Source organism: Agelaius phoeniceus, chromosome 3, assembly GCF_051311805.1.
Source record: "Agelaius phoeniceus isolate bAgePho1 chromosome 3, bAgePho1.hap1, whole genome shotgun sequence".
Taxonomy (NCBI): domain Eukaryota; kingdom Metazoa; phylum Chordata; class Aves; order Passeriformes; family Icteridae; genus Agelaius; species Agelaius phoeniceus.
Genome location: NC_135267.1, coordinates 61,100,829 through 61,123,063, shown reverse-complemented (window position 1 = coordinate 61,123,063; position 22,235 = coordinate 61,100,829). Strand labels below are relative to the sequence as shown.

At 42.0% G+C, this 22,235-nt stretch overlaps 1 protein-coding gene across 3 annotated transcripts in view; it reads right to left on the bottom strand.

The window, feature by feature from the left end:
* Positions 1 to 22,235, bottom strand: part of SCAF8 (SR-related CTD associated factor 8) — a 152,335-nt gene that overhangs the window by 52,859 nt on the left and 77,241 nt on the right. For 2 of the 3 annotated variants that reach the window (XM_054628579.2, XM_054628580.2), the window contains exon 21: positions 10,971 to 12,131. The exons of the other annotated variant lie outside the window; for it this stretch is intronic. The gene's annotated coding sequence lies outside the window, so the exon portion shown is untranslated. Of the gene's footprint in view, positions 1 to 10,970; positions 12,132 to 22,235 lie in introns of those variants that run through there. 3 annotated transcript variants of the gene reach the window in all.

The window sequence follows — 22,235 nt, the reverse complement described above, 5'->3', positions numbered from 1 at the left end:
TGTCACTGTGTTTTCAAAAAAGGCAGCTGGCCTCCCTGTGTGCATACGTCACATTCTGTGAGGGGTTTCGGCTTTCCTGGGTAAACATGGCCTGCTAATGATGCATGGAACCCTTTCCTTCTGCTGGAAAGGTGGCTGCAGGCATCTTCTGGGAACACTTAGAGAAGGTTCATGTGGGGCTTGGTAAAGCACAGCTGTGCTGGGGCCACTGGAGGCAGACCAGCAGTGGGACTGCAAAAATAGTTGTGGGCTGGGTAAAGGAGATCCCTGCAGTGCTCCTGCATTGGAAAACTGAGCTCTGGGGAGCTCAAGGGGTTTTACCTACACGGAGAGAACTTGCTCTGTGGCTGCACTCAGTCTTTCTGTGTCTGGGGGAGACAGCAGATATATTTTCACAGCTGAAAACCCATTGGAGCTGCCTTCATGCCTATGTGCTTGCAGCCATCCCTCTCCTATGACATGTAATAAAAGCCACGGAGCCAGCCTGTCAGGCACAGGGGCTTTGTTTTCACTGATGGAAGAGATGGTTCTCTGCACTAAGCACAACACAGTGTTCCTGAAACCTACCTGCTTGTACAAGAGCCATACGAAGCAACCAATGGGTTCATACTCATGAGCTCTCCTTGGAGCTGACCCACAGACCCACAAATGAAGGCACAGAGAAAAGTTGTTTCTGATGAGAGAGGAAGGCCAACTAAAATTCCAAATGCTTTAAATGTGGTGATTGGTATAAAAGTGGAAGCACAGGAGCATGTTAGAAGATGGTACAAAAAGCTGGAAAGTATGTTGAAGAAGACAGAGAGGAAGGAACACAAGAAGGGGAAAGGTCTTGGTTTTGCTAAGGCAGAAAGGAGACCACCGTCTTTCTCCCTGCTTGGCCTGTCCCTGGCTTCCCAGTGTGGAAAGTAAGAGTTACAGCAGCTGAGGAACATACAAGGAAGCAGACAGAAGCACTGATTAAATGGAAGAAAATACAAATTTTTCCAAGAAAATGAGTATTACTACCCAGGCTGCCACCCCATGCTCCAGCTAGGCATTTCTGCTAGCTGTTTAACCTAGGCGTAGCTGCTTTGGCTTCAGCAGCTAAATGTTTCTGTGTTTCAATTTTAATGCCAAAAGTAGAGGTTTTCTATCTGAAACACCCTACCTGACAGAGGTCTCAGTATTTCCTTCTGTTCTGCCTGAATTATAATAGATCTCCTCATCTGGTCTTCTGAGTCCTGCTACAGTCAAATTGGATGGTCTGCTATTTCAATCCATTTTTGGATTGAACCTTGCCTGAAAGCAGTTTCTAACCAGTGTGCCAGGGACCTACATTCCTCAGTCTCTGCCTGACTGCAGCACTTTCTTTCACTGCTCACATTACAGCTTGCCCAGTTTGAATATTCACACTGACTTCTACTTCCCCAAGTGTGAAGGTCTCCAGGCTGTGTGAAGATAAAATGAATTTTCTCTTTGTGTTTGAGAAAAGATACAAGAAACTTGTATCTTTTCCATTGGGAACAGCTGAGTTACTCCCCTCTCAGTTCTTCACCTCCCATTTTTCACACGGACAGCAAGGGGACAATAAAAGTTCTCTATACAGATCCATAGCCTCTGCTTCATGAAACATCTTTGCTCATTCTCAAATGCCCCATAAATGTTTGTGTGCTCTGCAACTGTTAAATAATGTGACACCTCAGAGAGCTGATGATGGGTGAAAGATTTGGCTTCACATTCCCTCTCAGTCTTCCTTCACCAGATGCTTCAAAGGTAACCTCAACTCTTTATTGTGGTTAAACATTTCAGTTTCTTGATGTGTGAAGAACTGGTCAAAATACATCCACACAGCATGAAGCTAAGTCAGTTCTGACCACGCAGCTCAAAGAGAGCAGGAACAGCAGCAGGAGTTCAATGCACAGCCCAGCCTGGGCTCAGCCATCCTGCAGGGAAGCACCTTTGGCACTCTGCTCACACAGGAAGCTCCGTGTGGGGTTTGTGTGATCAGGCAGAGACAGAGCCTGAGGCCAGCCTAGTCAGGGCTCCTTTACCTGCTTCTTGTCTTGGCCTTGGCATTAAGCCACCCCTCCACGGCCAGCCACACGGGCTGGCTCCAGCAGCAGGCAGCCAGGGCTCTGAAGGCCCCGGTGCCCAGGTCTACAAGCCGATCTCTTGGCTACCTGCTAACCTCCGGCCCAGCTTTGGAGCAGGGACACGGGCGGGTGTTTGCTTTCCGCTGGGCGGCCTGGATGGGCTCGGCCGCAGAGGAATCCTGAGGAATGGAGAACATTTCTGCAATAAAACAGCTAATGGAAATTGCAGGAGAATATGTCACTTCCCATGGAAGTAAAGACAGAATGGGCTATAAAACACAGATTAAAAATGGCGGGTTTCTGTTTATTTCTTCAATTTTTCCCCCTCCATGTGGCTGTGTGACAGGCTTCCTCAAGTAACGAGGAAAGGGATGATGTGACTAGAGCATGAAAGCCTTCAGACCGCCTCAGAAGCACAAAAGCTGTTCAAAACCCCTCTGTTCTCCCTCGGCTCCCCAGATTGTATCTTTCCCTTTGAATTATTTGGAATAGTTCGGAGCGGGACAGCGCCGGTCTGTGAGGGCGGACAGGACCCAGCGCCCCGCGGCTGGCCAGGGGCGCCCTCCCGTGGCGGCCGCGGGGAACAACAGGCGCCCGCCGCCGCCGGGATCGCTCCCGCGGGACCCGGGACCCCCCGGCACCGCCGGGATCCGGGACAGCGACCCGCGGCAGCGGCGCTGGGCAACAGCGGACACCCTGACAAAAAAACCCAACAACAACAATAACAAAAAAAACCCCACAAAACAAACAAACAACAAACAAACAAAAAAAACCCGAAAAAACAAAAAAAACCCAAACAAAACAACCCCCAACCCAAACAAACAACCCAACAAACCCCCCCCAAAAAACCTGAACAAACCAGACCCAAAAAAGTTATCCAGGAAAGAGTAAAGGGAAAGCAAACAAATCTAAAGTCACTTTGATTAGCAAAGTATGAAAAGATTTAACAGTGCCAGTTGACTGGAAAAAGAAAAAGTAAAAAGGGAAAAAAAGGAAGAAAAAAGTGGTAGATTTACATCAGCTAGAAGGAAAATATACTTGGGCAAACAGCCCTTGCTTTGGAGCAAGAGCTCTTTTGAGGGGTGTTTTTATTCAAGTCTCCCAATGAATGCAATCAGTTACTTTTTCTTGTCTAAACTTTGACTGAATGCATAATTTCATTTAGCTACTAATTGGCTCCCTTTACTTCTATTCAGAGACCCGGGGACTGCTGCCAAAGATCCCTCCTGTCTGGAGTCCACAGTGGCAACAAGCCAGCTCCCAGACTCTGCTTCAGCTGCTTTAACTTTCGGCAAATCCATCGGGACACACTGTCTGCTCCTGGCCCTGCAGGGTGCCTGCCACCACGGCCCATGGGTCTCTGCAGGAAGGATGGCAAGTGCTGGAGCTCAGGAAGGAAGGGAAGCTCCACCATCCTGCCCCTGACTGGGATGGGCATGAAGTGCCCTAGAAAGACCTTGTAGATGCAAAGTGCCAAACGTGGCAGAGAACTGCTTTTAAACTCACCTAAGTGCCAGTCTTCATCCATAAGAACATAGAGCTGCCATTGAAAAGCACACTCTAAAAGCATGTACAGAACTTACAAAGATGTTCTCAAATAAATATGAAATGATTCCTAAGAACCTGGATGTTTTAAGAACAAGAATGAAGAGTTAGGCTAAATGGAATATGTGGAAGTAAAGGGAACAGCAAAGAATCGGTATTTTTAAAATGGCACAATAATATGAACAGCCTAAGACTAAAGTTAAACTTTATTACAAGACTCTTCTCATTTGCATTTGGAAGTTATATAACCCACACTTCCCCACTGCAGCAGGTCAGCATCTGTCTACATCAGAATGATTTTCTGTGCTGCTGGAGCTCTGACCTCAGAGGTTGCTCTTTGATTTACCATGGAACATGGCAGCTGCTTTGCTAGGAGTGGGTGTCAAAAGACCAGAGGTGGCCACATACTCTCACTGGCCCTCCTGTGGCCAATTGCCCCAAAAGAACCTACACAGCTTTTCCACAAATCACTGACCAACACTTCCAGGGCCAGCACCACTCATTACAGATTTAATGAAGCAGAACTGGTCGATGACTTCAACTTCACAGCATTGCCATGACTCAGAGCATGGTTTTACCTTTCCTATGCACAGAAACACAGCTGGGATGGGAGGAAAGACCTACAGGGCACCAAGCCAGGTAAACACGTCGCTGACTTTGAAGTTGCCTTTCCAAACTGGAATGGCAGCATTCATCATCTGAAGTGCTACCGCTGCTGAAGAGGCTTCATCTTTCAAACAGCCTCCATGTGTTTCTATTTTTCATTGTTCTTGAGTAAAGACCAGGAATCTTAGGGGCAGGAGAGCTTTTGTTTGGTCTCTAAGCCTGATATGCCCCAGGAGCTGGAAACTTATTTAAGGTAACAACTGAATTTTCCTTTTGGGACACAGGAAGATTAGAAATACAATTATTGCAGAAAAAATGAATAATGCCATTCTGTATCTCTGTGTTTGCTTCTCATTTCTTTTGGGTGCAGTTGTTGATAGCCTTGCATATTTAGGACTAATTGATTCCCATTGACTTAACTAGGGAAAGAACCTGCTATGTAACTGTACACACTCACAGGCGGTGGATATTTTCACCACCCAGGACACTATTTTCTCCCTTGAATTTCTATGTTTACACTGGCTCCCAGCAAGTTCAGTTACATAAGGATGCCATCACGATGAGATGAGAGTTTCCTTGTGTAGCAAATATCCATGATTTTCTGCATAGCAGTTTGTGTCTCTGCTGGGCACTGATAGATATTGATCATCCTGAATCATTGTCCCACTGCAGTTTGTGGAAGCTTTGCCATGAACTTCAAGAGGAAATTCAACTACAGGAATTCAGTGTGTAATTCTTAGCACAAGTGTATTCCACAAATCAGTGCAGGCACATACTCTGTGCTATTACAGGAAGAGATAATGCAGTGATTGCACACAAGAAGGGCTCAGGGCCTGGAATGTAATTCATTACAGAACTAATTTGCTATGTACAGATTCTCCTATTGATTGTCTCTGCCACAGCACACAATGCTTTCCAAGACTGCTTTGATTTATCACCTAATATATTAGTTTAGTGCTTCTGGAGCTCCTGAATTTATGCCTATGGATAAAGAGAAAAAAATAATCACCATCTCAGGGTTGGAAATCCTTAGAAACAAACACAGAACACTGACAGCACAGAAAATGGAGACTCATCACTGACAGTATCTTATAAACTGTGACATTTGGGAAATCCAGTGTTCTGGCCTGGAGATGGAATGGACTGTCCTTAATGATGAATCACTGCTCTGGTATTCCCTGCAGAAGTTGACTGTAAAACTGCCTGAGAAGTGGAGCTGGAATAGGAATGCATAACATTCTCTTTGGACACTACATTAACAGCTAAGTAAATGTCATGCTTTTCTTATTGTAACAGCACTTGAAATCAGCTATGTGAAGTTAAGTTGCATTAGTGAGTGAAGAGATGACAATTTCAAAGCTATGTTAACAAGCCTTTCTTTTACTGTGTCACTGTGAGAATGCCCATGGAAAAAGAATTAGCTGATGTACACAATATGCACTCCAGAAAAGAATAAACCCCCCAAAAAACAACTTTGAGTGTCTTCCACATAGAGATGACAATTATTGTTCAAACTCTGCAGGGGTGGTTTTACTTGTACTAGAGGCCATTCCTACTTCCCCTGCTGTTAAAAGAAGTGATTTCAGGAAACAAACATGATTGGTCCCATCTCTGCCAACTTGTGGCTTGACTTCTTCACAAAGCCTATTCTCCAGGTCTTCTAGTGCTTCAGTTCTTACCCAAGCTACAGAAAGCCAAGCTATTTGCACCTCACATCAGCCATGGAGAACCAAGCACAATTTTGGGCAGGGCTTTTGACAGACAAACTTCAGAACAGCACTTATGAGTTGCTTAATATACACAATATGTGCTGGGGAGTCAGAGGGGCTGTGTGACATCAGACAGCATCTCCCAGCTGGAAAGCTTGCAGCTCTTTGCCCTAGCTTACCTGGACTCACTTTCACATTCTGACGCTTATTTTGCAGCTCTTTGGTTGACAAGCAATGAAACCAAAACAAACCAAGCAGCAGAACCTGGGTCTCGTGAAGGCTTTTGATAAGAAATTCAGCTGACAAAATCTGCTATACATAAAGCTCTGGGGAAAGAATTGCTAAAACTGTCCAAATCTGTATTGTACATAACACTCCAGTGTTGCAGCAAAAGCAAGATTTCTGGGGTAAGAATCTGATCTGGATATCACATGTAATTTTGGTCATTTTTCAAAACAAAACTTCTTGTGAATGAACAAGCAAACACTCCCCTGGTTTTGGCTGGTTTCCAAAATTTTACTGAGGGCAATAGGTTTCAGCAATTTTGAATATCTAGTTAATCATTTTCAAAAAAATGGATTTAATAGGAAGCTTTGTACCTAAGAAAGAGTAAGGAATTTTTTTTGTTGTTCAGTCTGAACTTACACAGTTGAGATTTTAAAGAAAACGTCATTATTTGGCTGACTTTTACAAGATACAACTGAAATTGCTATTTTTCTGACACCCACTGATGGTTAGAGACCTGCACTGCCAGATCCCCATGGAGACAGAGCACAAACTCCCTTGCTTGAAGGCAAAGTCAATATTGGTGTCAAAAAAGAGTGGTGGCTATGAAAGGAGTCTGGGATTAGGTAACAGAGAGCTCCAGGTCAAGTGCTCCACATCAAGCACATCCCTTCTGCCTGCACCAGGCATCACCACCCTTTGAATGGTCAAGAAGTTTGACTTAAGTATTCCCACAGACAGTGAATCTACCACATGCCTTGGGAACTCAGCACAATAATTAACTACTGCTTTGAAAATGCAGCACGTTGCCAATGCACACAGCTTCAGCCCAGTTCCCATTCAGTGCCTGCTATCCCTGTGATGGCTTTGCTGTCCCCAGGAGTAACAATGAGCTGGGAAAAGCTTCCCCTCTCCTGCCATGAAATGCGCCTTGTGGGGCCACGGGAGGACAGTGCCTTCTGCCTCACAGCAACCCTGGCAGCAGGTCACCTGTAGGCAGGGCACAGATCCCACAGCCCTCTGCAACCACTGCCTCCTGCTTCTACATTCGGGAACATTTCACTGAACAGTTTGACCTGTTTCCCTCTGGGTTGGAAGGTGGCAGCTTTTTTCAGACTGGTTTTTCTTTTGAAGTTGATCAAACACTTTTCTGTTTATTTCTGGTGGTAGTAACACAAAGGTAGAAAATATTTTAAAGTTCTGTGCTGGCAACAGGGAGCCTTGGTGAAAAGTGGAACTTCTAACTCTGACATAAAGAAAACAGTGATAAGATCTGGCCCTTCACAGCAATTCCTGGAGGGCAGTTCAGGTTATCATACAGAGTAAAGCAACCTCATTGTCTCTTGCAAGATGTAGAGGGCATGGGTGCAGAACTCTCAGAGCAGCTGAGGTAAGTGAAGCTGCTGACAGAGGAGCTTTCTTCACGTAGAAGGCAAACACAGCAGGTAGTGACAAAAATTGTGTGATAACTTCTTAAGTAAGATTCCTTACATGATCATTAATTTTTTTATTGTTGATTGCAGTGAAGCAACTTCTTGTGAAATATCCATGAAGTTACTTAGCTCTCTGGTGACTTGGTTTATCTACTTACAAGTTAGAATAAATGATACTCTGCCTGCAAACTTCTTTAAGACTCTCTTCGTTAGTATTTAACAAGATTTCACAGCATCATAGAACAGCCTGGGTTGGAAGGGATCTTAAAAATCATCTAGTTCCAATCCTCTGTAATGGGCAAGGATAATTGTCACTGGACCAGGTTGCTCAGACCTCCATCCAACCTGGCCTTGAACACTTCCAGGAATGGGACATCACCAACCTCACTGGGCAACCTGTTCCTCTGCCTCACCTCCCTCACAGTAAAGAACTCTCTCCTAATATCCAAGCTAAACCTTGATTACTAGAGGGAGCTTGCAACAGAGAATTTAAAAAGTAAGGTACATAATTTCTTATGAAATATGATCATCATTTCTAAGAAACTTGGGCTTTTTAGAGTAACAGCTAACAAATATAAGCATTTGATGATTACGGGTGTGTTGCTGTCTTATTGCAAAAGTTCCATACCTTCTCAGTGATCTCTCATGGGCAGCTCCTCACAGCACTGACTCCTTCTTCAGAGCACAAACAGCAAACTCCAATTCTCTTCACCATCAGCTAACCCACTCTTTTGTAGCACTCTTCTTCTTATTGGACACAGCTGTGGCCTATTAAGGGCAGGCCTGTTCCTAATCTTTGGTGATTAGCACAGCTGCAACTCCGCAGGTGTGAGACTACCTATGCTCTATCTTTATTTTCTTACATTCTATCCCTCCACACTGGTGGGGTTTTCTGTATATGTACAGGCTGAATCAACAGTAGCATATACACACACACATAGTTCAAACTCAAGGGAATGTAACTGTAAGCAATCTAAAGCAAGCTGATGTTTGTAAAAGCCTGTGCTATCACAGCAGTGCAGACTGGCAGCAGGAACAGAACTGCAGCCACAGGTAAGATGTGGTGTGCTCAGCTGTAGCAGACATGTCATTGAAACCTCAGCTGTGAGCTGGAGAGTCAACTGTTTCTTACATGTCTAGTGCCCAAACAATGCTGGACAAAAGACCTGTCTCTAAAACTACAATTTATTTCAGGTCAGCTCTGAACAGATGTTCTTATTCTCTGAATGGACTATTTTCTGCTAAGGAAATTACTTAAGATCATCTCATTTGAATGTGAAGTCCATATTCACACATTACATTCAGTCAGCAAAACCAACACTCTTGTCTGCTAAGCTACACAGTCCACATTTAGTATCTGTTCTAATTGAGCAAATACTGAATTGTTCCAAGTCATCAAAATCAGCTAATACTGTTTGTAAAGCCAGCACTGCCTTACACAGCACAGGCCCATTCAGATGTTTAAAGTTGCCAGAAAATAATGACTTTTGAAACTTTCCTTTGAAGCAGACTGAAGAGAGGGTGCACTGCAGGCCTCTGCATATTCATGTCCCTTCACAAAGAAGGGCTTGTCCAGATGCCAAGGAAAAGCATGGAGAGGCATCTCAAAGGGGAATTCATCCAAAGAACAAAAAGCTTCAACCTTTGCCCTTACTGGAGTGCCAAAAGGTTTGCCTGTTTTGTTGTGTTTTGTTTTTCAATCACTCCTTCAACAGATGGGCAACAGTCACCCATCTCGTCAGAAAAAGTCAGAAAAGTTCACTCAATGGGACAGTCAAACTTCAGTAGCCTCTGGTACAGACAAAAAGCCATTTCTCCAAAATAAGGCCCTGCTCTTGGGGCAATTCATTCTTGTCACTTATATTCAAATGGTGCTATGGTCAAGCTCAAGCATGTACAGTTTTGGTGGCTCCAGCTGTCCACACACTGAGCATAAACCTCATTAATATCTCAGGGTCTGCTAGCAGAGTGGGCTTGTGCTGCCCTCTTACTGTTATGGCCCACAGCTTTCACTTCTGTTTTTCTGAAAACATTTTGATATTCAGAGTTATTTGAATGGCAAGAATGCATTCCTCTTGTGGCATTGTATTTTTCTGGTACCACAAATACTGCCACTGCACAAATAGTTTTAAAGACACCATTAATACTATTTTCTAAGGATTTTCCAGTGCTTTATTTTCCTTGTGTTGTTACTGAATCAAGGAACACCTTTTAGCCACAGGGAAGCAATGTCCTGAAACAGAAAGTTAAGGTAATAAGATTAGTTAATTCACAGAGGCACCTGAGGATGTGGGTGCTCTATCAGCATAAGCCAACCTACAACTAAACTGCTGACTAAAAGGTGTTCCTTCCCACCCTCTCCCTGGTGTCAGAGCTGGCACATGAGCTAAACTCTTACACAAGGATGTTTTCAGTCATACGAGGAAGCCTCTTAGGTGTGCAGCTCTTTGAGGGAGGCTGTGGGAAGGTGTGAACAGGGCAGAAGGTGAGCAGGAGCTCAGCTTTAGATTAACTGAAATTGATCAGCCGCTCTGAAATGCTGCTGTCTGCCCCTTTTTTTTTTTTTTTTATTATTTTAAACACATAAAACCAGTGTTTAAATGCACTGGTATGGATGCCACTGCAGTAAGCACTCCACCATCCATACGCAGCTACATACAGGATAATAGTGATGACCAACTAAAAGATTTTGAAAGTCAGAGGTGTTCTGTTGATAGGAATTCAGATATTTGCTATGAGCTAACCATAGTGGGACAAACACTTGTTTGTTGACAAACCAAATACAGCATGGCTTAGATAGCCTTGTCAGGACCACATTTATTTTTGAAATGCCATGAGCAGTTTTTGCTCACACAAACTTCATTGCTACACGAAGAACATTTTTATAATTTAAAATTTTGTCTTTGGAGAAGAAAATAAGAAGGAGGAAGTAAAAAGGATCTGATTGGCTTTTGAACTGTGCTGTACAGCTGTGTGTTCAGCACAATATATCACACACAGCAAATCAAAGGCAGCTTAGACTCAACTTTTCTGCAGCTTTTTCCTCCAATACCTTTGCAGGGTTACCAATTAATAATAGAGACCAGATGCCAAATACTTGAGCATGGCCTTAAATCAAGGATGCAAAGAGCCTGATCTCCTTATTGTCCCGGGGGATCATGTGCAAATTGAATTTAAGCATCTCTTTTGATTTGTTAACTTTTTGTATCTGCCCTCTAAACTGTTCTAAATAATAATACAAAGGAGAAGGAGGTTCAACCACACAAATACATTTCTTCCTAAAAATATTGCCAAATCTCCCAGGCATAGCAAAGAGCAGGACTCCAATTAAAAACTTGCAGATACAACATAAAAATAGAGAAAATGCTGAGAAAAAAAAATTTTGAATTTAGATCTTTATTATACAGGCCCAAAGCTGTGGTCACCATGCAGTTACACTGTAATGGGAATGATTTTGCTGAAAGGTTCTCACTAAACAAATGTAAAGAGACCACAGACTACAGCATTCCAAATAACTGACACTTTAATTTTTGAAAGAGCAAAAATAAATAAAGGAATGGCAAGTATGTCCTTTTCACATATGTTGGGGCATATACATATTCCTTCTTTTCTATAGCTATTCAAGAGACAAAATTAGCAAATACTGCCCAAAACCACAGACCTTTTGTGTGATGGCTCAGCTAACTTTTAGCTGTTTCCCTCTCCTTGGATATTAGATCAAACACACATTTAGATAGGTGCATATGCCAAAAGAAGAAATGCAACGTGGGGGGTTTTGTATTTAATTTCTACTTCCTGCCTTTTCCTTCTCCTTTTAGGAGAAGTAATGGGATGTAATTAGAGACATCCAGTCAAATAAAAGCCCTAGAAGTTTTCCTTTCTAGTTTTCCATTATAATCTCATAATTTAAGAATTAATCACAAATTTTAAAAAGTTGAGGTGTCTTACAAGGCATTCATCATCTCTGGAATACAGACAGCCACAGTGAAGAGCTGCACATAGACTGCACACATAGTGTTATCTAAAAGTGGTTATCTTTAAAAAAACAAAACTTTTTATAAAATCTGTAAATCAAAACAGAGCATGTCTTATTCCCCACAGGATTTTCTTGCCACCTGTTCTTCAATTATTTGCACTAGGAGATGCTACAAATGATATTAGTTACAATATACAGTCCACTGTCATCTTCTGGTCCAGCAGAAGAACCTGTCTCTTCGATGGATGCAAAACTGTTCATCTGAGCAGATCATCCTCAACAGCACAAATATGGTCTAGAAACTCATAGAGTTTATTGTTTTAATTTATAAAATTAAACCTGCCCCAGACAGGTAATACTGGTGTGTAATATTGCCATCCCTGGGTTCTGTCAAGAAGGGGGTACTGAGGTGCTCAGAGCCGTCTCAGAGCGCAGCGCTGGGATCCTTCTGGCACTCCAGACCCAAGGTCGATGGGATGTGATGCGTGCTAGAACTGGGAGCACTTCTCACTTAGCTCTGCAGAGCCCGGGACATGGTAAGCTGCCAGAACTTCCTTCATCTTCCCTGTTGACAAAAGGAACAATAACTAGTCATCACTGGTTGCTGGAGTTTAATTCCAATTTTTAAAAAGTCCTATAAATGAGACTTTTTGTTTTTTTCAGCCATGCAATAGTAAATGCTTCACTAAGAAAAGATTTGGGATAAAGTTTACAGTCTCTCTGTTAGCCACACAATGCTTATGAGGGAGAAAGGCCTTATTCTGTATGGTTCCTAAAACATTATCCAGGATCAAACATACCATTATCTAAAAAATAAATGTCCATTAGCTTAGTACTTTAAAAACATCAGTATAATATTATCCTTGTCAAAATTATTTTTGTATAGCAGATTTTCTGGATTAAAGTCCTGTATTGTCTCTCTCACACACTGTACACAAGATACAGAGTAAAGGATTAACAAACAATGAGCAAGAATCCAACAGGTTAATAAGTGGCTTATATGAGTTTGTTATAGAACTATCTCTAACACATATTGGTCATGCCCATTATGTATTGGTAACAACTATAAAAGCTTCATAAATGACTCACTGAATGGGCTTCACAGAACCAAGGGTCAAAATAGACCTCTACATTAATGGTAACAACTATAAAAGCTTCCTAAATGACTCAGTGAGTTTGTTATAGAGTTTGTTATAGAACTATCTCTAACACATGTTGGTCATGCCCATTATGTATTGGTAACAACTATAAAAGATTCATAAATTACTCACTGAATTGTCTTCACAGAGCCAAGGGTCAAAACAGACCTCTACATTATCTATTCTGATTTTCTGACAATTAGAATTTTTTAAGATAGTCCTCAGTGAAGTCCAAGAAAATCAAACTTTTAGTATCACAGACGGAGATAGGAAAAACTAAAAATACACCTCCAATATATGTTTGTTGCAGAAAATGTAAGAGAGGCAGAGGTACCTCTGGAAGGTGATTATCCCACTCCCTTGGTAACCTCAAGAAGGTGTCCATCTTTTTCCATGGACTGTGAGTAGGCTGAAGGCCAAAATTTCTTATGAATATGAATGCACTATATCCTACCACAGACATTTGACTCTGTTCACATATTTATTTCACAAAGACCATTCTCAAAGCCATCAGACCCTAGCAATTTTCAATCAGTACTGACATGGGCAGAATGATAAGAAGTATAATTGCTTCAATCTAAGGTAAGTACAAAAGCCATGTAATGAATTCCTGAACCAGTGCTAAGTTTTTAGTTATATACCCTGCAATTTTCTGGAGCTACACAAAATACTTATTTTATGTATAATTATTCTTATAATTATCACATAAATAGAAATCACTAAAGGAATTGAGGTAGCAGGTGCTGTGAGAGATCTCTTTGCTCACCCCTGACCAATGTAATGCCTGATGATGTTTGTCTAACCAATTTTAACCATCAGCATACTTTATCTTTACTTTGTCATTCTCCACAGCCTTACTTCCAAAATGCTTGTTCTGCTCTATGAATTTATTAAGTGTACATTGTAACCTTTCATCCAAACCATCAGTGAGAATACTGAATATTACTGGAACAAGGAAAAAACACTTGAAAAACTCTACTAAATGGAGTATCATTGAGAACTATTCCTTGTATATGGTTTCCAAATAATTTATGCACTCACATTATGATAATTTATTCTAGCCCAGTTTCCCTAGCACATAAGAACAGTAACAACTGAAATATTTTACCATACAGTCTTGTTTAAATAAAGCTGCTAATACAAGCAAACATATTTCAAGAAGAATTATATAGACTTTGAAAATAGAAAAATAGAACCATTATGGAAAGAAGATTTCAAGTGATAACACAGTCTTCCTAGCAATTGATTTCACATCTATATGGCTACTTTTATGAAGTATGTGCTTTATTGAAATATTGTTCAATTTAGACTAATGGAATTGTTTCACAGCCTTTTAAAATTGAATTTTGTTCAATGAAACATTCCACTGAGAAAATAACAAACACATACCACTACAGTTTAGAAACAAATCAGTTGCGCAACTTCACAAAACTCTAGACCACAAAATTACTGTTTATCTTGCAAAAGATATCTTGATCAAAAATGTACTGAAAAAGACTGCTGAGACCAAGAGGACCAGTCATATTGAGCTTTGCAAAGAATAGGTTACCATTTATATTAATCTTTATGAAGATACAAGACAATTCCACAAATACAGGAGGCACAGATCACTCTTCTTAACCTAATTTGGATTATTAGCAGACCTCTTCTACTTTTCACTCTATGATATGTTTTGTTTGTGCCATCTGTGCTACTCAGAAATGTGAAATAACTTGCTCTCCAAGATGGAAAGAGAGTCCCCAGCTCCTTCTCGACTGGAGGAACTGGAGGCCAGCAGAAGCTGAAATACAACACAAAGCCCACCTTCAATTAAAACAAAATTTGATTTGATATTTAGGGATATATCCCACTGGATTTCCAGTGAAAGAAAAGTAAGACTGACTTCCTCTGAAAAATACGTGGTGACAGAGAGACAGCAGCATACAGAGTACACACAAATACTTCCATTTTTCTCCAGTGGAAAATAAGGAAAGAGGATAAAGGACAGGTGAGCCAACCTGACCGCTCATGATGTACAGTCTGCTGTCTGACTGCCAAGGCAGAGAGGAAATCCCACAAAAAAACCTGCTTTTTACAGGAAGTCAGATGTCCTGAAAATGAGACAAAGCAGATGTCTGCTCCTTACTGAGAACAGCTCTAGGGGTTATAAATTACAGAGATTTAGGGGATTTTTATCAAGAATTTTAGACATACAGATACCAGAACTACTTTTGTCTTTTTGTCAAAAGGGCTAGGATCTCTGAGAGTCAAGACTTTGCTAACAGTGACAGGGAAAGAGAGACAAACTGTTCAGTCAGAAGCATTACTGAAAGTCCAGGCAGCAGCTTGCTAAGGGCCAGAAGAGCTGATAACTTGTTAACATGGAGAGATGTGTCATGGTGACTCCTGTCTTAAAAGATCATCATTGTTCTCTTTGCAATCCATGGCAAGCAAAAGTATCCAACCAGAGTTATCTGGAGCCAGTCAGTGATGGCAGGAGAATTTGTGCCACGCTTGCCTAAGTGCCTAACACAAGTGGCAGGAGCAGCCATGAGAGGTGTGTGGGTGTGTGACTCGCACTGCAGAGCGCTCACTCTGTGCTACAGAGACAGAGCAGTCAGCTCTGCAGTGTAAATGCACTGCAAGCGTAAAGTGAGATGAGTCTCACGCCTTCTTTTCAAAAGGAGAAACAGGAGTCTGTTTTTAAACAGTGCAACATTTAAAGTCAGTGTGTCTGACAGGGGGAGAAGTAGTAACACTCAGGGTAATTAAGACTGCAGTTATCAAATAAAGATTAATAGAAAGTGCAAAATTTCCTCAATTTAGCAAGCAGCATAGAACTTACATAATTTAACTGACTTTAAATTCCAGCGAAAGTTCGTGGTTAAAGACTAGATTACTGATAATGTCAAACCTCAATCTGTTTGTTCCTTGAGGTCAGATGTCTTAAGCTTTACACTATGCGAATGCTGATCATTACAATACTTGAATTAAATTATGAAGCCCTTGTCCCTGATGTTAGAGAAGCCTCTATCAAGATAATAATAACATTTGGAACATCATATGATGTTTTGTATATATTGTGCTGTCATTTATGAAGAGGCAGGAGGAAACTTGAAAATTATCAGAGTGTTTTCCATGACTCAGCCTAAGGAGTATTAGGGGAAGAAATTGCAGTAATGTTCAATATTTGAATTACTATGTTATTTCTGTATCTGTATACAAAAATATTCTTATAATTAATTTTTAAAACAAATTAAAGGGCAAATATTAAGTGTTAGAATATACCTTTGAGTCTTGATATCATCAAGTAATTGGGGATATAAGACTAAAGTGAAGTAACAATGTGCTAAATTTAAACTATACCTAATTACAATGATTAACAAAGTCTCTAAAACTCTAGAGAATTTATTTAGAAGTGTATTTTTAAATTAACAAGAATTAGCTAGTTTAATAGCCACATGAATCTGCTTAAAATAGTAATGTATACTTTAAATACAAGCAGTGTATAATTTAAAGCAATTTAAAACCATTGGAAAAAAATCCTACCTAACACGATTCAAAAATCTGAAGGACTTTCAAAGCTTTTCTGCACTGTATATGGTGGTGTAAGTGATATCAGTTAGAAATGAACAGTCCAGTGGCACTCTGCATTCTGTAGGTAAGACCTGACTAGGGTACCAAGTGACAATCCAGTTGCCAGTCCTCCAAAATCCAGGCTGGCATCAAGTAACCTTTTATGGGAGTGGGTGAGTTCTGGGCTGAAGGAAGAATTTCACAGCCTTGAAGCAGTTTCCCTGGTGTGTGACTGAAGATGCTTGTACTGCACTGCACAAGAAAACTGTAGCTCCCTCTGGCCTTTTTACTTTCTTCCCTTCCTTTCAGGTAATCTATACCTGGTGTTTTTCACTCCATATGTATCTTCTCTCAGCAAGAATTCTGTAATCTGAACTATATCATTCTTACAGCTGTGCAAACTTTGGCAATTCAGTCCCTGGCTTTGTCAAATCCAGTTATCAGCTTCAGAGAGTGAGCTCCACAATGTGATGTTTTTCTGTAAAGCTTCTCCTTCTGAAGAGAGTTGTTCCTGCATGAATAGGAGTTTTCATTTTTTAGTTCATTTTTCTATGCTCATAGATGAAAATATGAAAAAATGTGATTTTTAGGTGCTGATAGGCTCAAAAGAATCTGAGAAAAGCAGAAGATGAAAGGGATTTCTAGAGACTTTATTTTAAGATTACACTATTTTAAAGCCAGTCTCATAACCTTGGAAAGCACAATTTTTGAATATTTGGCATTTGCATGACAAGAAACATCCAAATATACTGTCCTCCAGCTTTGCTGGCTGACACAGTTATCCTGCTCTGCCTTGCCATCATGGAGAGAAAGATTTAAGTTTGTTTGGGGGTATGCCTACACACTTACATGACTGAAACTTGATCATGAGCCAACTCTTGACATACTTGCTAGAGCACTTCATCTACATTCAAGCCAAACAGTGTTCATTGGTGTGGCTACGGAATGGCAGATGGTGTGAGCTGGAAACTGCAAACAACACTTCAAGGTGTTAATGAAGAACAGCCTTAATCTCTCCGCAGCTGAGCTCGACTGCAGGAATGCTTCTGGTTTGCTTCAAGGCAAAGGCACATCCATAAACACAGCAGGGGCACTTCAAGCAAACCCTTTTGGTATGCACTGAAGCTGTGAAGCTGTGAGGACAAGCTCTGGGTGGGTTGGTGCCTGAGCTGGCAGCGAGAGCATCCCCACAAGAGCCACAGGTTCCGTGGGAGAGCTGGGAGCTGACAGTGTGACTGCAGCCACGCTGCATCAGTCCTGCAGGAGAAGCCTTAAAATAACCTGGACCTCTTCAGCTTGCAGGAGCTGGGTTAGCCTCAGGTGCCTGTGACTGATTCAGGGAGCTGTTTGCTGTCAGTGTCCCAGAGAACAGAAGTTGTCCCAAAGTGCTGTTTTGCCCTGGTGTGAGCCACAGGGAGGGGAGCACTCGGCACCAGCGCCTCTCTCACCCAAGATGTCGCTGGATGGGTTGGATGTCGCTGCCTCCCGGTTGTGGGGCTGGTGTTTTCCTATAAATGGGCACACTGGGACAAAGCAAATAAAAAGCCATTGCACAATCACTGAGAATCAGCTGGAACTGGCTAATAAATTGTATGCCAGCAGGACATAGCAGCTCCCTGTATTCTTCTCAAAGCAGTAACTCCTGGCTGGGCTTCCAGCAGCATGGAGGAAGCAAGCTGAAGCCCCAGTCAGTAACCCTACCCTGAAATGGAACGGAAGCTCTTACACCTCTCTGGGTGTTTGTCAGGGCTGTAACACGCTGATGGCTTGTGGCAATTCTGAGACAAACCAAACCGCCAGGAGTTTTCTTCTCTCTCACAACTGAAGTCTCCTAATTGTTTAACTTTAATTTTAACTGAATACCTATGAGCTTCTGGTTCCTGACAGCAAACTCTGGAGCATGCAAAAATAGTCCGTAGCCCTTTACTATGTGGAATAGGGGGGGTACAAAGTAGGGGTACTACTTTGAAAGGTCTCAGCATGCAGGCCTCTCCCATTCCGTTCCATTAACTGGCCAAGCTGTATCCTAATTTTTTTTTAACATCTTTTTACTTACTGTTCCTGAAGTTCATTGCTCTGATGACTAGAATAATTTTTTCCTGATTTGAAGCCTGCATTTTTATGATCAATTTATAATTGTGAGGCTTGTTTTCACAATAAAGATATTTTCTCTTTTTTTGGGTGTGCTCTTCTTGGAGGTGGTTAGAAAGACTCTATTCAATCTCTTTCCCAAATTTCCTTTTATAGGGTTAAGTCAACATCTGTTACCATCCTCTGGCTAACATCCTCTTGCTTTGCTGTTCTTTCCCTAGCTTGCTTCTCAGTCTCTTCCACTTTTTGATTTAATTTTGCTGGAACATGAATGATGAGACTTTATCCTACAAAGTTCTGTTTAGGAGACTGGTTGACAGAGTCTCTTGGAAGGCAGTTGTGAAGGGCAAAGGAATCCAGGAAGGCTGGACATTCTTAAAAAAACCCCAAAGCATCTTAAAGGTGCAGGAGCTGGCCATCCCCACATCTCAAAAGATAAGCTGTCAGGAAACAAGATGGGCTTGGCTGAACAGAGAGCTTCAGCTGGCATTCAGGAGAAAATGAAAAGTCTATAATCCTTAGAAGGGGCAGAGAAGTCCAGATCACTACAAGGATCTTGTGAGGTTATGTAGACAGAAAATTAGAAGGGCCCAAACCCCACCAGAACTTAATCTGGCTACAGCCACAAAAGACAGCTAAAACGCTTCTTAAGGAGAAACTCCATATTTTTCTGGATGTGGGGTGAAATATAGTCACAAAGTATGAGGAAAAGGCTGAGGTACTTAATGGCTTTACCTCAGTCTTTAATAGAAAGACCAGTGGTTCTCAGGGTACCCAGACTCCTGAGCTGCAAGACAGGGACAGAGAGTAGAATGAAGCCTCTTAATCCAAGGGAAAATTGTTACACCCCTTAGACAGACACAAGTCTATGGGCTGGATGGGATCCATTCAAGGATACTGAAAGTGTTGGCAGAAGTGCTCAGCAAGCCACTTCCCATCATTTATCACTAGTTCTGGTTTACCAGTGAGGTCCCAGATGGCTGGAAGTTGGCAAATGTGACGCCCAACCATGAGAAGGATTGAAAGGAGAATTCAGGGACCTAGAGGTTCGTCAGCCTGACCTTGGTCCTGGGGCAGGCAGGTCATGGACCAGGTCATCTTGAGTGCCTGTACATGTCATATGGCATGTACAGGACAACCAGGGGATTAGACTCAGACACTGTGGCTTTGTGAAAGGCAGGTCTTGCTTGACCAATTTTGTCTCCTTCCATGGCAAGATGGCCTGCCTAGTGGATGAGGAAAGGACTGTCCTCGTTGTCTACCTGGACTTTGACATCATTTCCCACAGCACTCTCCTGGAGAAACTGGCTGCTCCTGGCTTGGACAGGAGTTCCTGCACTGTTCACTGGGTTAAAAACTGGCTGGATGGCTGGGCCCAGAATGGTGGTGAATGGAGCTCATCCAGCTGGTGGCCAGTCACAAGTGGGATTCTCCAGGACTAAGTGCTGGAGCCAGTTCTGTTAAATATCCTTATTGATGTTCTGGAGGAGGGCATCAAGCACATCCTCAGTTTGTACATGACGCCAGGCTTGGTGGGAATGTTGATTTTCTGGAAGGCAGGAAGGCTCTACAGAGGGATGCTCCCATAGGCTGGACCAGTTGGCTGAGCCAGTGACACAAGCAAAGTGCCAGGTCTTCCGCTTGTGTCACAACAGCCCCAGGCAGGGCTACAGGCTGGGGAAGAGTGGCTGGGAAGTGGCCTGGCAGAAAAGGACCTGGGGGTGCTGGTCAGCAGCAGCTGAGCACGACCCAGCTGTGCCAGGTGGCCAAGAAGGCCGATGGCATCCTGGCCTGGCTCAGCAATGGTGTGGCCAGCAGGAGCAGGGCAGGGATTGTCCCCCTGTACTCAGCACTGGTGAGGCCTCACCTCAAATCCTGTGTTCGGTTTTGGGTCCCTCAATATAAGAAATACACTGAGGTGCTGGAGCATGTCCAGAGAAGGGCAGCAGAGCTGTTGAAGGGTCTGGAGCACGAGTCCTGTGAGGAGTGGCTAAGGGAGCTGGGGTTGTTTAGCCTGGAGAAAAGGAGGCCCAGAGGGGACCTCATCACTCTTTTCAACTCCTTGGAAGGAGATTGTAGCCAGGTCAGATGAGTCTCTGCTCCCAAGTAACAAGCGGCAGGACAAAAGGAAATGGCCTCAAGTTGTACCAGGGAAGGTTTAGATTAGATCTTAGGAAAATTTTCCTTATGAAAAGGGTTGTCAAGCACTGGAACAAGCTTTCCAGTGAAGTGGTTGAGTCCTCATCCCTGGAGGTATTTAAAAGACATGTAGAACTGGTCCTCAGGGACGTGGTTTAGTGGTGGACTTGGCAGAACTGGGTTAATGGTTGGACTTGATGAACTTAAAGGTCTTTTTCCAACCTGAGTGATTTTATGATTAAGACACTGATAACTTCACTTTCTCTGTTGGAGTTACCTTGCTTGATATGTCCTAAGGTCCTAGGATAGCATTTCCTTTTTTTTTTTTAAACGCAATGCACCAATGGCTCAGAAATATCTCATAACTAATAAACGTACTTTTTTATTCTCACTTGTTTTGATGTCTCTAAAAAGTAATTGTAGAAACTTTACTTCATTGAACACCCAACTTCATGTTTGTACTACTAAATTTTATCCCAATCTTGCAGCATCCCCTTTGGATGAAAGGTACCCACCATCTGTTTTGTCAATCTGCAGAATGAATGCATTTCCTCTGTGCACTCTGCTGTCTAACAATTGTATTTTCTGCCTGGTCTTAGCCATGTACTGGTGACCATTTGCCTGCTTCCCCACATGCCCTTCACAGTTCTCACTTTGCAGTGGAAGTACTGTTTCCAATTGCTGCAGTACAGGAATTATGTCCCTGGTGAATTAGAAATGCATGAATAGCCACTAAAGGTGAACCTTACAACATGGAGCTTCTCTTAAAGATCCTAAAAATTGCTTGAAAATATCAGTCTACATTTAAATGCAATTATTCATATTTAGCTTTAATTAATGACTTAAATAATCTTATTTTAGGTCCAAGTAATGATTTGCCATTACTTGTGGTTTCTATGCGACCTCAGCTGCTATTGATCACAAAGTCAGTAATTCTAGTCTGGTTCTGCCTTGTTGGGCCTGGAACTAAAAATATTTTGACAACTTAATTAAAATTTATAGATTATGTAAACAAAATGCCTCTTACTTCCATACTCTTGTTATTCTATAAATGTCTCTGTGCTGATGGTAGATCACTGCAGCATTAAATAAGCAGAAGATAATCTTCCTGTAGGTCATTTTGTTTCAGATCATTAAGTCCATTTTCTAGTCAGCTGCCTCTCCACAAATTCTAAAAACATTGGCTCAACCTACATTGGTGTTACTGCTCATTCATTTCAGTTATTCCAATCAAATGCCACAACATATAAAAAAATACCTCAGATAATCATTATGGGACAGAGCTCCAGAGCACTGCCAAGGCTCTACACCTGTTGAAGACTACAGACTGCTATGATGCCAGCTATGGTCCCCCAATGACTTACTACTATTAAGTCCATCCTGGCAGGTTAACTGGATGAACTGCTAATTTTTTTTTAACTTTCTCTCATATTACATTTTAGACTTTTTGGTGTGCTTAAATCTGTCTCTTAGAAAAAAATTGTAATGTGCTTCTTAGCAAAAACCAATGGGAATAGCTCTGTATAAACAATTACCACAATCAACAAGAACTTATTATTTTACCTGATCCCATCTTTTGTTTCCGAACTCTCCATATCAAGAAACATCTCCATCACCATTATTCTCCATTAGCTCTGACAAAGACTGATCTGTTTTTAAAGACTTGTAGTTGCATTCTCTTGATACCTCTGCTTTTAAAATTATCTCTTTTGCAAACGTCCACTTCTAAAATCTTGTGAAGTTCA